General features: G+C 37.6%; 1 protein-coding gene and 1 pseudogene across 13 annotated transcripts in view; both read left to right on the forward strand.

The window, feature by feature from the left end:
* Window positions 1–16,078, forward strand: part of LOC146524618 (protocadherin alpha-C2-like) — a 216,634-nt gene that overhangs the window by 78,529 nt on the left and 122,027 nt on the right. The gene's annotated exons all lie outside the window — the stretch shown is intronic.
* LOC146524629 (protocadherin alpha-8 pseudogene) lies at window positions 61–13,016 on the forward strand (annotated as a pseudogene).

The raw sequence follows: 16,078 nt of genomic DNA on the forward strand, positions 1-16,078 counted from the left end.
TATTTTGTCCATGTTGAAATGATGTCGAGTGCACTTGTCCCGTGTTTTGTTTGACCCCTCGACACGAAGTTGAAGCTTTTAAACACTATTTTTATTTATCTCCATTGTAACGTCAGCTCGCATGGTGTCACTGTTTGTGAAAATTAACGACTCCCGGCTGTACGTCTTCTACGTCAGTAGTTTTGCGCTACAGTATTTCTCGTCAGGGTGCACTTGCGCTTTGGGGGGCAATGGCTTTAAATCTTTGATACCCTCGGAATCATTATGTTTCGGAATCCTGGAATATTTGGTTTTCATCAGTTCCAGTGTTTCGATGTAAATTCATATTTCAATGTTTAACCGTCCTGTTCCTATTATTTTGCTTATTCTGTGAATTCGCCATGGCACGACGGGGATGCGGAGTATTGTTGGAGCGCTTGGCTGTCTTTATTGTTTCGTTGGCTCTCACTATGAATTCTTCTTCCGCACAGCTGCGATACTCTATTCCCGAAGAGCTAACGGTGGGTTCTGTTGTTGGAAATATCGCTAAAGATTTAGGGATGGATCACAGTGCTTTGCATGCTAGAGGATTTCGCATCGTTTCTGGATCGACTGAACCCCTGTTTCAACTCACCAACAACGGCATAATACACGTTAACAGAAAAATAGACCGAGAAGAGGTGTGTGAACGGATAACCACCTGTATTCTGAACATAAAGACTGTGCTAGAGAATCCCTTAGAGGTTCACTACGTCGGCATTGAGGTTTTAGATGTAAATGACCACTCTCCCATCTTCACGGACAACCAGACGCATTTAGAGATATCCGAATCTGCTTTACCTGGGGCGCGATTTCAGCTACAAGGCGCCCGTGATCCAGACAGCGACATGTTTTCTATTCAACAATATAAGCTCAGTCAAAATGACCATTTTCGTTTGGAGGTTAAGGATAGAGAAGAGGATGGCAAAATTCCTGTTTTGTTTTTACATAAAGCGCTGGACAAAGAGGCTGCGCGAAGTCACAGATTGCTTCTGACAGCAGTTGATGGAGGAAAGCCCGCTAGATCAGGGACGATGGAAATTATTGTTAATGTTCTGGATGTGAATGATAATATGCCAGTTTTTGCCAGAGACTCATACACTGCTGTACTTGATGAAAATTCACCAATTGGCACAACTATCGTACAAGTAAATGCCACAGATTTAGATGATGGTTTAAATGGGGAGGTGGTTTATTCATTTGGGAATAATGTAAATAAGAAATTACGTCAGATTTTTGAAGTCGATAGCAATACAGGTGAAATTATTGTTAAAGGGCCCATAGACTATGAAGAAAAAGACCGATATCAAATTGATATTAAAGCTTCTGATAAAGGGCAAGTCCCCCTGGCAACAGAAAAAAGTGTTAAAATAACTATTGTGGACTTAAATGACAACACACCTGAAATTGAGGTGACATCCTTTTCAAGTGCAGTCCCCGAGGACTCTAAACCAGGAAGGACCGTAGCACTGATAAGCGTGAACGATAACGATTCAGGTGTAAATGGAAAGGTGATGTGTTCTGTAAGTGAAGGTGTACCTTTCACATTAACGCCTTCATTACAAGAAAATATGTACTCTTTAGTCACCAAGTCACTGCTGGATAGAGAACAGCAACCCAAGTATGACATAAGAATTGTTGCAAAAGATGCTGGTAACCCGCCACTGTCATCTCACAGGATAATAAGTGTGATAATATCAGATGTGAATGACAACAGTCCAGAGTTTTCAACAAACCCATATATGTTTTATGTGACTGAAAACAATGCTGCTGGAGGATCTTTATTTTCTGTCAGTGCTCATGACTGTGATGAGGGTGATAACGCCCATATATCATATAATATTATGAGGAATGCTGATGAAAAATTGACATCATTTCTAAGTATAAACCCTGAAAATGGAGAAATTGTGGCACTGAAAAGTTTTGATTTTGAAACACTGAAAACTTTCCAGTTCCAAGTTGTTGCCTCAGATTCTGGAACTCCGTCACTAAGCAACAATGTCACAGTCAACGTCTTCATCCTGGATCAGAACGACAACGCTCCAGTCATCCTGTACCCACTAAGCTCCAACGGTTCTGCTCAAGGTGTGGAGGAGATTCCCCGAAACGTCAACGCAGGACACTTGGTGACTAAAGTCAGAGCCTATGACGCTGATATAGGATATAACGGCTGGTTGCTCTTTTCACTGCAGGAAGTGACTGACCACAGTCTCTTTGCTTTGGACCGCTATACAGGACAGATAAGAACACTTCGCTCATTCACAGAGACAGACGAGGCTGAGCATAAACTGGTAATACTGGTCAAAGACAACGGCAACGTTTCTCTCTCAGCAACAGCTACTGTGATTGTCAAACTTGTGGAGCCCAAAGAGGCTTTTGCAGCTTCTGATGTTAAAGGTGCAGCAAAAGATGAGGAGGACAGTAATGTCATATTTTACCTCATGATAACTTTGGGCGCAGTTTCTGTGCTTTTTCTCGTCAGTATAATCGTGCTGATTGCAATGCAGTGCTCCAAATCCACAGGTTACACTTCTAAATATCTGCCAGAGACTAATTATGATGGGACACTGTGTCACAGCATCCAGTACAGATCAGGAGAGAAGCGGTACATGCTAGTTGGACCCAGAATGAGTATAGGATCTACTATAGTTCCGGGCAGCCATGCAAATACACTTGTGCTTCCAGATAGGAGACACACATCCGAAGAGGTAAGAAAGACAATTTTATTTCTAGGCAGCTATGCTATAATTTTAATCAGAAATAAGAAGTTGATCCTACAAAATAATCTACTCAGCAGGAACCGTCAAGAAGCATAAAAAAATATTCACTGTGTGAAATAAGTAGGCTGTGTGTTGATAAAATGCCTTACATGTGGTTTTCTGGTTAGTTCTCACACAGTCCAAACTGCTAATTCATAAGCAAATTGAACTGTTGCTTCTATGCCGTGTCTATACCATAATATGGTGCTCTGCTTTTGAAGTTTAACATTATTTATAATACTAATATCACCCAAATATCCAGACAGACACTTATTGTGGTTTGCATGTATTTATGTCTGAGTCTGAATGAAAAACTGTGAGCTTTGCGCTGTATACGCTTGTTGTTGTTTTTTTTTCATCTTTAATTGCATCTATATATCCTTCCTGTCTATGAGGTTTCTTACATGGGCTTAAAGCAACTGAATGACTGGCTATGAGATTTCTTGTGGTTTGTGCTTGCTGATGCTGCTGAGGTGATTCAATGGGCCATGAATGGCTGGAGCTAAGACAGAGAAGAGCAGAGAGTGCCTGAGGCGGGTGTGCAGTGCATCACAATGTGCAGCAAGTCAGGTGGGGTTGTTTCAGCAGGGATGTGAATTCATTCCAGGAGTGAAAAACAAGCAATATAATTTTACTATTTTTTTTAATTGATTGGTTTGTTGTGCTTTGGAATTGAGAAATACTGATGTAGAAGACTGTATATTTAGCACACTGCACACAAGCTTCAGAGTGCATGATCCCCTTTGACTTACTGAAAATAGGTCACATTCTATGACATGTGCGAAGGTCTGCAAGCATGAGTCTGAGAGGTGATTCTCTATCGAACATTGTGTGTTGCCCATAGCAACACACTGGGAGATCCACCTCTCAGACTCTACTGGTTTCCACAGACTAGCATGCACTCAACGGTCTTAGCAACAGCAGTGGAAGAGGATGAACGAGGGAGGGATGGAGAAAGCAGTAGAGTAGGGGGAGGGGATGTGGCTTTTGTACAGCTCATCTATAGAAACCTCACAATATTTGATAAGAATTGGTTTATGTCTATATATACTTCAGCACTGTAAACTAGGAAGCACATGCTGCAGACAGTAAAGGAATAGCAAAAGCAGGAATATTCTAGCTTTTAATTAGATATTTTATAGTATGGAGGATAATCTATTCACCCAAAAAACTGGGTCAACGTTAGATTCCCTACACAGGAAACTGACAGAAAAAAAGCATATTTTAAATTATAAACATATATGTCTGTGCTGAAAACTGGTGCTGTATGAGAAGCTACTGAGCAGCATGTGAAATAAAGCAGCAAGCTAAAGCTTGAATACAGGAAGGTAAAGGATCGGTTCAGATTCAGAGTAAGAGAGGCTGGCCACACTTTCTCTGCAGTTCATCTGTCCAGATTTATTTAGCTCTGCTAGCAATAACTGCCCCTCTGAGCGTATGTGTGCATGAATGAATATTTTATATGTACAAGTCCATGCGTGAGTGTGAGAGAGATAGAAATCAGGCTTTGTGTGTGTGTGTGTTGCAGTACAGCAGCAATGCTAAGCTGTGCCTGGACAGCAGATGCCCAGAAAAGATGTGATTAAAAATGAGAGCATCTCATTAAAACTAATAAGTGCTTGGAAATGTCATTGCATCACAGACTGTGAGCCGATTGCATGTATTTTTATTATAGTGTATTTTTATTTATTTTATTCCTGCGCCATCATAGTTTGTTTTTTAATAGTTAAGAAAAAACACATGGAAAGAGGAGTGGATGAGCTGCAACTACTTTAATGCAAGCACATGGGATGCACCTTTGTTGTACAGTAAATAAACACTTTTTAATATGTATATTACTATTGCAAAAACAGATGAAAAAAATACTCCTGCATTTCAAACTTGCTGATCTTAATTTAGTTTGATGTAAGAAGACGTAAACTGTTTCCAGTTTTCATTCTGTATGCTCTCCACTGTGGGGGTGTGGCTGCTTGCTCCAGTGGCTTTGTCTGTTTGCTTGGCTAGCTCAGCAGATCTCTGCAACTGTGTTTGCATGCGGTATGTCTACGCAAAATGTTATCTACAGTGCAGTTACCTGTATACATTGCTTTTATTGAATAGGTGACAGCACGTTCCTCATTAAACTGCATTCATTGCAGTTTGGGAATGTTGTAAGAAGCCAATCATGTACAACAGTAGTGTGTAGTCATTTCAGCAACTTTCCTCCTATTTACCTTTCTTTTTGTGTCTTTTCTTCTAAAGTAACACATAAAATGCTGACAGCTAAACACACTCATATCATGCTTCACTCTACTTGCCTTTGCGTTTTAACTTATTCTGCACCTAATCCCTATCTCAAATTTTATGAAAAATAACCTGCATTTTGTTTTCTGCTTTTATAGCAATGAGTGTTCCATCAGTATACTACTCCATGCAGTACTCACTGTTCTGCCTCTGCTCTGAGGACTGCTTATCCTTCCTCTTTTTTTGCAGCCTCTCTCTCTCTCTCTCTCTCCCTCTCTTTCTCTCCCCTTTCATACTGATTTTGCTCTCAGTAGTTCCCTTCCCCCTTCCCACTCTTGGCCTCCTTTTCCCACTTCCTTGTTTCTGTTCTTCCTCTTCTCCTTCATATGGTGCACTTCTTTATTTCCCGGGTGATATTTGACTTGCTTTCTGCAATCTTTCTCTGGTTATGCCACATGCTCTTAAGCTGTGTGCTGCTGCGCCTCATGCCTGTAGGGTCATAGCAGTGGATGCTGAATGTGCTGTTGTATGTCAGTAGGGCACATTCTCCCTTATTGCTCCAGCTTTGTATGAGGACGCCGCCACTCACATTGAGGTCAGCAGCAGTGATGGTAATCTAATTTTGGACACATAGTGCAGTACAGCAAAAACAGCTACCATCATCATGTTCACACTTTACACATGCACACTTGTCCCCATAGATGCACATGCAATATCACATCACTGATATCACATACTGTGTCTAATCCTCTTTATTCAAAGGCACTTTCACAGATAAACTGACTGGTGTGTGTGTGTGGGGGTGGTGGTGGTGGTGGTGGTGGTGTGTGTGTGTGTGTGGGGGGGGGGGGGGGGGGGGGGTAGGAACTTAGTGAGTTTCCTTCCAAGTAAGCTGTCATGTTCTTTATTAACTTCCGACTTTTCTCAGATGCTGCTGTTGTGGAAGGTCATATTACAGCACACAATTATTTCTTAATAACAGCCTTTATTACAGAATGGCAAGGTGAGAGTCTTCATCAAGTGCCATTACACTACTTGAGTGTTTTACCCCAAAATGGAAAGGGGGGACAAAACATGATCACAAATGTTTGTTTGTTCAGGAAATAAGAAGGCATGGACAATTTTAACTTTGCTAAAACTGAATTGTGAAGTTGAGTAATGATAAATGTATTTTATGTTTAGCAAAAACTTAGGTACCTGGAACTGTATTTTTAAAAAAAAATCAGGTATATTTATGACAACTTCAGCCTTTTAAACGGATCAAATGCATCTAATATTTTTTGTTTAATTAGACTTTTCTTGAACTAGTGCACAAAACTTTGGAACAATACCTAAAATACAATACAAAAAATAACTTTCATGCTTGTTTATATTTTATGATGAGCATACTAAGTAGATTCACATTGTTATTGAACTTTGTTTTCTTTCACTGGACATTGATTTTTATTTTTAAGGTGCAATCACTCACTGTTGTTTGGAGACTTGCTTTTCACTACAGAAAAACTTAGTGGAAGAATTCAAGCAACACATTGACTTTGACAGTCTGGTTTTAATTAGTGTTGACCTGAAGCACGTGATTTGTAGATGTTTCCAAACAAGTGGTTGTCTGAGCTGCTATTTACTACATATCTCTGCTATGAGTGCTTGTGTTCATATCTGTACTTCCTCTTAGTAAACATTTAGGCAATATGGTGCTGGTTAATCAGGAGATTAATGTCAATATCAACAAGCATTGCAGCAATGCATCTTTTAGTGTTCTTAGTAAATAATCTGTTTGTTGACCTCTGTGTGCTGCACTTTGAACACAGAGTGGCAGAGAAGGGCTGAACGAAGATGTGTTTTGTGTCAAGATGTTTTTATGTCAAGTTAAATTCAATTATTTAACTTTACCTTTGAGTCTTGTATGTTCAATTTTAAATTTTCCACTTTGTATGTTTAATGCATGGTACTCACTGCAGTTTCAACCACATGAACCACTCACACAGTACAGACAATGCCCTTATTTGATTAAGCTCATTTAATAAACACGACAAGAATAATAATAAACATGACAAGAAGATGACCTGGATTTTTTCAGTTGCTTCTGGACTACCAGGGCAAAAATAGAAGTCAATGGGATAAAAATTTAATTGCAGGCTGCACTCAGATCTGTGAGGCAACACTGCTTGGCACAGCTCCTTTAGCTCTTGTCATTTGCACTAGGACATGACTGATTTAGAGCCATGTGTAGCTTTAATGTCAGATGGCATAAGCTAGGCAGTACTCGTCAGTATTTGGGTCAAACTTTCTTTAGTGTTGCTAAAGATACAAATAGAATTTATCGGGTGTCCAGCAAAATTTGACACAGCAAATCATAAAGAATAATAGCAAAAAGAAAAAAAAACCCTACATAATTCCTGTCTTTTATTTTTACTGTTTGAAAAGGTCTGACCCTTTGCTATCTCTACCACTTGGTTATATAAGCCATCAGTTTCATTATCTCTCAGTCCATTGACTCATGAGTCCCATAGATTGGTCCTTGCTACTCTTATTTTAGAATCACTCTAGTGCAGCTGAATCAGTCCATGGAGGCCTTTCTCTGGAGCTTTAGCCAGGTCAACTTCTCTAAGCATTAAAACATTGCACCAAAAAAAGGCATTTGCATACACTATCTCCATGTGTCCCTTTAACTCCTTGATGGATGATATGAGCCTAGCTTAGTGTACTGCATTGTGATGATTTGTTCACTGTCTTTATGTCAAGCTCTCTTTGCAATGCTTTACTTTCCTAACAATAGTCATATTAATAGTATCATAATGCTTAACAGTACTTAAGTCTAGACATGTATGTCTGTGTGTTGTAATGCAGAGTGATTGGTAGCTTTGTTAAGTGCATTGAGCCATGTGCAGTGTTTACAAGTTGTTGTTTTTCCTCTTTTTTTCTGAATCAACAGAGATAAGAACAGATGCTGGTCTGTGCTGCTCTTGTTTGGCATCAGTGCTCATACAGCCAGAACATCTGCTGCTGTGCTTAGGTCATCATGTCATGCCCGGAGGATTGAACTGACTGACGGGTCAGGGCAAGGATACACGCAAAACAGCCAGCCATTAAGCAGAACACTAGTAAAGACACATATGGCTTAAAAACCACTTTTAATTTATCCTGTACCAAAACCTAAAAACAGCACAATGAAGTGTCCTGAGATCTAGATTAAGGAAATAGGAATTTAGTGAATTGTGAGAGAAAGCATGAATGAGTGAGGGAAATTCAGAGTCTGCTGTTTAGATGCTGGGTGTAACCTTGCTAAGAGGATTGCCTTCTTATCCTGGCACTGCTCACTGCAGGGTAAATGGGGTAAATGAGGTATACGGTCACAAATGGCATATACTTGTCTAATTAATACCGTATTTGTTGCCACACATGGATGGAATCAAATGTTGGCCGTTAGAGGGATTGAGTCTGTAGCTGCAGGGTTCCTCTTCCCCGTGTGGCTATTCAGCCTGTCTAGTTCCCCTACTAAACATCTTGAGTGAAGTCAATGCCTTGTTTATTCTTATCTTTCTGAATGTTCCAGCCCAGCTTTCAATGTGCTAATGTTTTATTCAATGTAACCAAATCACAACACTTTTTGTTCCTGCAATGTATATCTGGCAAAGCTCTGTGTTGCATGTCACATCCCTCTTTCACTCTAAATGTTCTCAATCTAATTTCTTTTAAAATAAAAGTTCTACAATGTTTAATACAACACAAACCACATATTATCCCGTTAAAATAAGTCTTATTAGTTATATTATTAAAACTTTTCCCAAAGAAAACCAATGGGACAAACTCAAACTAGATTGTTTATTATTTCTCTTAAAGGTTGAGACTCAAAGTTTCACATGATATGGAGGAATAGTATGTGCATGTATGCCGCAAACAAAAATACGGCATATACCGCACAGCCTGGGTGGGTACAGGTATATCATACATTAATCCATGGTATCTGAAAGGATGCACAGTGTGTGCGTGTTTGTGTTTATGTATGATCACATGACACTGATATGGTCATGCAGACACATGACAAAGCCAATTTTAACAGTGATTAAAGCTACAGTGTAAAAAAGTCTCCTTGTATTCTCTGTGTTTTTAAAATGGACATTCAGCTCCTCCAGGTCATTTTTCTTAGTGTGTGATGCAGTGAGTTTTTCTGTTCAGGACGTGAGTCATCTCATCCCACATGTAGCTTTTCATTTTGCGAAGTTGGTCTGCTGGGTTTATTTCAGGATGAACCATCTGTCATAAAAATGAATCAGGAATGTGGGCATTTAGGGTTGGTGCTAGTATTATTTTAACATGATATTAGAAAGATGATAGGCTATGACATTCCCTGTAGTCACACAGACACACAGATAAACAAACACACACAGAGAGCTGTGTTTTTGTGTTTACATGTCTGTTCATTCCTAGACCTTTCTCTGTTTCCCACAATCAAATCTGGTAGTGTATGAATAAAACAATGACACAAGGGTGTGGAAGATGATGATGCTGTGGCTCATACCACAAGCTCTCCTCCCACTGACTGCTCCCCCCCCTTCCCCCAATCTTTGTTCTCTTGATTACTACCCCACTTTTCTCAGCCTCATGCGCTTTCCTTCTCATCTTCATCTCTCCCTCATTTCCTTGCCATTTCTAGCTCGATTCTTCAATCAGTGTATTTGTCTTCATATTTCTTCATTTCATTTCTTAAACAAAGAATCTCTTCTCCTCCTCCTACGCATCCTGATTTCTTTATGCTGATACTCTTTCTTATGCCCTCTCCTGTCGCTTTGTGCAACTGCAGGCTCACAGAAAATGGCTGACACATTTTGTAAGCTTGTTTACTCTTTCTTTTGTTATCCCCCAGTTCTCTGTGTTCTTTGCTCAGCCTGGTGTTCGTTTTGGTTTGACTTGGTTGCTAACTGCTATTACAAAGCTTAGTTGAAGCTATACAATCTTTCCTTGCCTCTGAAAACATAGGTGGCCTCTTTTCTTAACTCTACCTCCTCTTTCTCTATAAACTGGAGCTGTGAGCTGAGTTTGTTAGAAAACCTTTTTCTCTCTCTTCCCTATGGGTGTAGTAGGGACACGCAAAGAATAGCCAAGTCTAGTGTTGTTTTTCAAAGCCAGAGGTCCTAGAGGAAAAATAATAATAATTTTGCCTGCATATGAATCCAAAGTAACATTTTACAGCTTGTTGCTGTTGACTTGAGTTAAATACTTCTTATACAGGAGGATGAAGGATGGGATTACATGAACAATGTTCTTAGAATTTGCATATTGCTATTCAATTTTGTTAGATTTAAGGTAAGGATGGGTATGTTAGGGAATATTTTGGTCACCGCATTATTTCTTTGGTTTGTTCGCGGTCTGCATAAATAATCATTATGCTGTTCACAATTACTATTTTTCCTGTTTTCAGGAAACAATACATTTAACAATAATGTGTTTCATTTATTATTTTGTGGTTCATAAACCTACAGCTATCCCTTATTTTGGGGAAATGGCTATCAGAATTTATTGATCACATTTGTTTCATGCTTTTTCATGCTTGTTGCTATTTACATTTTATCAAATTGATTGGTATAAGTGTTGTGTTCAGTCAGACATTACCTTTCTCATTATTTTGTTTTTAGTCACAAAAGCATGTCACTCATTCAGAGACTATGAGCCTAAGGGCCTTTAAAACATTAATCTCACAAATTGAGCAACAGCAGCTACAAGGGCTAGTGCAATGAATTTCTTATTTATATTATATTTTAATTGCAGTACCACATAATTGAGACGTACCATTAGTTTCAAAAAGAGTGTTACTGTGTACCTCTGCTTCATTGCTGATAGTGTGTCAAATTATGTTAAGGCTTGATTTTATAGTAGATAGTGAGATCAGGTAGCAAGGGATTTAGCAAACAGATGAACACAGTCTTTTATGCAGACCAAAACTCACAATAGATACTGGGCCAGATAATCTATGCATCGCATTACAGATAATGAAGTGAGAATCTGCTTAATGGGAATGAGGGAAGCAATGTTGTGCAGAGACAAAAAAAAATGTGTTACCAACATAACAAAATATGTTTACTCTGCTTGTTAACAGACTGCTATAAATGAGGTGCTCATGATAAGGCTGGAGTGCAATTGCTCCCTAAGCCCTTTACAGCCCAATTTTTGTCACTTTGCTTTGTCCTAGAGCAGAGAACTAAAGTAATGAATTATAGTGATAATGCTTCTAATAGTATAATGATAGAAATAGACAGAAAGTGTGAAATGGCATAAAAATACTCAGTACTTTGTAAGCAGTATATTAGAAACAATCCAGTGTAAACCTGCAACACATGACCTTTGTGAAAGCATCATGTTAGATCTCCATGCATTATATAAAAAGCTGTACTTTTGGCAGTTTGTCATGCCAAATGTTTAAAAGTGCCAAAATATTGCTGCTGTTCCTTTAAGTGTTTTCAAAAGAGAATTCCTATCCAAGCATTTTTTTGCATCTGCTATAACTGTCACTATCCCCATTTGTGTTGGATTAGGGCTTCTGTAAAATATGTAAAGTAATAATTCTACTATGTTAGTCCTCCAATACGATTAGGTGGAATCATCTTAACGATGCCATGAAGAGCAGCTTTGAAAGACAGCAGCTAATAAAATAACCTAGGATTTCACTCAGCTTTAAACTTCAGGCTAATGGCTAGACAGCATTATTATTATTATTATTATTATTATTATTATTATTATTATTATTATTATTATTATTATTATTATTATTATTATTATTATTATTATTCATGCATCCATTCTCTTCCGCTTATCCTTGTCAGGGCTGTGGGGGGCTGGAGCCCATCCCAACTACCATAGGGGGAGAGGCAGGGTACACACTGGACAGGTCACCAGTCTGTCGCAGGGCTAACACATAGAGATAGACAACCATTCCCACTCACATTCACACCTTTCGGCAATTTAGAATTACCAGTTATGTAATTCTAGCTGTCAGTAGCTGACATCCCCATCTAACCCAACCTCACTAACTGCATGTCTTTGGACGGTGGGAGGAAGCCGGAGTAGCCAGAGAGAACCCGCACAAACACAGGAAGAACATGCAAACTTCAGACAGAAAGGCCCTGGCCAGGTGGTGGAATAAAACTCAGACCTTCTTGCTGTGAGGCAACAGTGCTAATCACCATGCCACCATGTTGTTTTCTTTAATTTGTTATGTATTTGCTTTGTCCTTGACTTTAAACTTTGCATTCTTATACCCACTTAAAAAGATCTGTCCCATTAAATTACTTTTTAAAGCTCCATATATTGTATGCTAAACATATGGTATGAGAGGACTGTGAATTCAACTTTACAGTCTGTAAGAAGCTGTAGTTTGTGTTGCTGTTGGATTGTGCTGAACAATACAGAGGCATGTTGTTGATATTTAATCTGACAAAAAGGGCCTGACATATTAAAAAAACAATAGCCACATATATAAAAAAACAGCTTCAAAAAGGCAACTGAATTGAGTAACACTAAAGCAAAATGCCATAACAATAATGAAGGTGGCATTTATTTCAGCATTCATGTATCAGTGAGTTTTAGACAGAAAACATGTGGGGAAACATTAAACTAGCAAGTGTTTTTTCTTCCCTCACTGTTCAACACTCCTCAGCCAAAAACACACATGCATGCAAACTAACATGAACACTCAAACAATATGTGACATTTAGAGCAGATCATTTATATCCCTATCATCACACCTTAAGAAGGAACATTATTTTGCTGCTGCACAAGTAGATGTTTAAGTTTTGATGTTAATCAGAGTGGAAATTGGTGTTTGCTATTCTCGGTAAACGGAAATATAGGAGCCTATGCTTAAACGATTTGTAGGCAAGTTATTATTTTTATAAATAGTTATCTTCATTTCTGTGGAAAGTGGAGCAACCTCACAGAACAGTCACAGTCATTTCTCAGTGTCAGATTCTCTGCAGGCCAGCGCTCTCCTCTATAATTCATTCTTTTTTTATGCTCTTCCACCGAAGCTCTGCACTTCGAATGCACCACTGAATGATGCATGTTTCATGCTGCATGGCTATTAAGAACGTAAAAATAGATATTACACAAAGCTGAAATGGTTGCAGGTGTAATGTGTGTGTAAAATATATATATGACACACTTAACCCTCTGGTCTCTATCTGGCCATTTTTGGCCACTTTCTTTATTCGGTTTTCAACCATTTTTGTTCTGTTAATGCAAATGGAATGAAACTTTCCAAAGGTGTGCATTTTTTAAAAATTTTTTAATTTTCAACATTTCAACTTAATAATGTCAATAATATTCACTATACACCAATTTGTTCCTGTTTTACTGATCGTGGCCATTTTTGGCCAATTGAAACCCATTATAACCACCTTTTTTGATTCCTTGTTACTGGCAGTACTATAGCATGCAATTTAGGTAAAATTGCTTTCATTCTAAACTCAACACATGAAAATTGTAGTTTTTCATTTTTTCTACCACATGACATCCTTGGCCCATTTTCTGCCAAGCAAGCAATTTCATGTAATATTCTTGGTTTCCACTAGGTGGGGTTGATGGGTTACCACACTCCAATGGACCAATATAATGAAACAATTTTGACATAGGTTTGGTCTTAAGGATCTGATAGTTTGTGTTTGTGCATGACATTGCAGCACAAACATGTATTGCAAGATAGACTGGAATAAATAATGACGCATCAAACATTACATAGGCTGCAGTGAATTCCTGTGGATGCAGGATATTGAGCTTTGAGGTTCCCAGTCAAACTTAGCTTTGAAGCACATGTGAAAAGCACTTTTACTCTTGTATTTTTCATAAAAAGAGACCATACCCAAAATATTAACTCTAGAAACAAAAACAAAAACAAAAAAAACCCCAATCACAGGACATTTTGCACAGTTCAAACCTGCAGCTGCAGCGCAAACAACAACAAACACTGTTTGTAAACGTGTCCTGGAGTTTATGCAGGTGCAGACGTTGCTACTGCTGTAAGTCAACCTAACAGCTTCCAGACCATTTATTCTGGCAATATGGCAAGAAGGTGGGAGTGTCCCCCCCACCCCAAGAGGGACAAAGGGACCCCCTGATGATCCTCTAATCGCCTGAGCCAAGGTGTGAAACTGGGTGTGAACTCTGGCTGATTGGGAACCACACCCAGTTCAAAGCGTATAATATCTAAATTTGAATTATATTTTGGTTTTCATGACTAGGACTGGTGCTAATTTAAAAAATCAAGTCAATGAAAGTAGAAAAATGTTTTAATATATATGAATTTTATAGTATTTTGAAAACGTAAACATGGGTGGCCATTTTTGGCCACGAACAAAATGAGAGGGATTTTTTGTTTTTCTGTCACAGCACAAAAAACCAAAGATACATAAAACTCATTGATACTTTTAATTATTGCTATGCATCTAACCTCCATCATGGTTAGAAAATAAATCAGTTTGCATGTATTATTTAGGAAAAAAATGGGGATTTTATGCTTTTATCCCTTTATCCCTTTATCCCTTTGTAAATCATTAAAATTATGTAATTTAACTGGTATTTAAAGGGTTAAAAGTCTGGATTTGAATTAAATTTTGGTCTTGATGAACAGCACTGATACTAATCTAAAACATCAAGTCAATGAAAGTAGAAAAATGTTTTAATATATATGAATTTTATAGTATTTTGAAAACGTAAACATGGGTGGCCATTTTTGGCCACGAACAAAATGAGAGTTTTTTTTTTGTTTTTCTGTCACAGCACAAAAAACCAAAGATACATAAAACTCATTGATACTTTTAATTATTGCTATGCATCTAACCTCCATCATGGTTAGAAAATAAATCAGTTTGCATGTATTATTTAGGAAAAAAATGGGGATTTTATGCTTTTATCCCTTTATCCCTTTATCCCTTTGTAAATCATTAAAATTATGTAATTTAACTGGTATTTAAAGGGTTAAAAGTCTGGATTTGAATTAAATTTTGGTCTTGATGAACAGCACTGATACTAATCTAAAACATCAAGTCAATGAAAGTAGAAAAATGTTTTAATATATATGAATTTTATAGTATTTTGAAAACGTAAACATGGGTGGCCATTTTTGGCCACGAACAAAATTAGAGGGATTTTTTTTTGTTTTTCTGTCACTGCACAAAAAACCAAAGATACATAAAACTCATTGATACTTTTAATTATTGCTATGCATCTAACCTCCATCATGGTTAGAAAATAAATCAGTTTGCATGTATTATTTAGGAAAAAAATGGGGATTTTATGCTTTTATCCCTTTGTAAATCATTAAAATTATGTAATTTAACTGTGATTTAAAGGGTTAAAAGTCAGGATTTGAATTAAATTTTGGTCTTGATGAACAGCGCTGATACTAATCTAAAAAAATCATGTCAAAAAAAGGGGAACTTTTTCTTAATATATATGAATTTTATAGCATTTTGTAAATGTAAACAGGGGGTGGCCATTTTTGGAAGTTTTTATGTTTTTCTGTCACTGCACAAAAAAACAAAGATGCATAAAACTCATTGATACTTTTAATTATTGTTATACATCTAACCTCCACCATGGTTAGAAAGTAAATCAGATGGCATGTTTTATTTGGAAAAAAATTGGGGTTTTGTGATTTTTTTTCCATTTATGAGTTCCTAGGATTATTTGATTTAACTGGTATTTAAAGGGTTAAAATTATGAATTTGAATGAAATTTTGGTCTTGATGAACAGCACTGGTACTAATCTAAAAAATCATGTCAAAAAAAGTGGAAATTTTTCTTAATATATATGAATTTTATAGCATTTTGTAAATGTAAACAGGGGGTGGCCATTTTTGGCCACGAACAAGCTGAGAGGAAGTTTTTATGTTTTTCTGTCACTGCACAAAAAAACAAAGATGTATAAAAGTCATTGATACTGTTAATTATTGCTATGCATCTAACCTCCATCATGGTTAGAAAGTAAATCAGATGGCATGTTTTATTTGGAAAAAAATTGGGGTTTTGTGATTTTTCCATTTATGAGTTCCTAGGATTATTTGATTTAACTGGTATTTAAAGGGTTA

The sequence above is a fragment of the Neolamprologus multifasciatus genome, chromosome 2, assembly GCF_963576455.1.
Source record: "Neolamprologus multifasciatus chromosome 2, fNeoMul1.2, whole genome shotgun sequence".
Taxonomy (NCBI): domain Eukaryota; kingdom Metazoa; phylum Chordata; class Actinopteri; order Cichliformes; family Cichlidae; genus Neolamprologus; species Neolamprologus multifasciatus.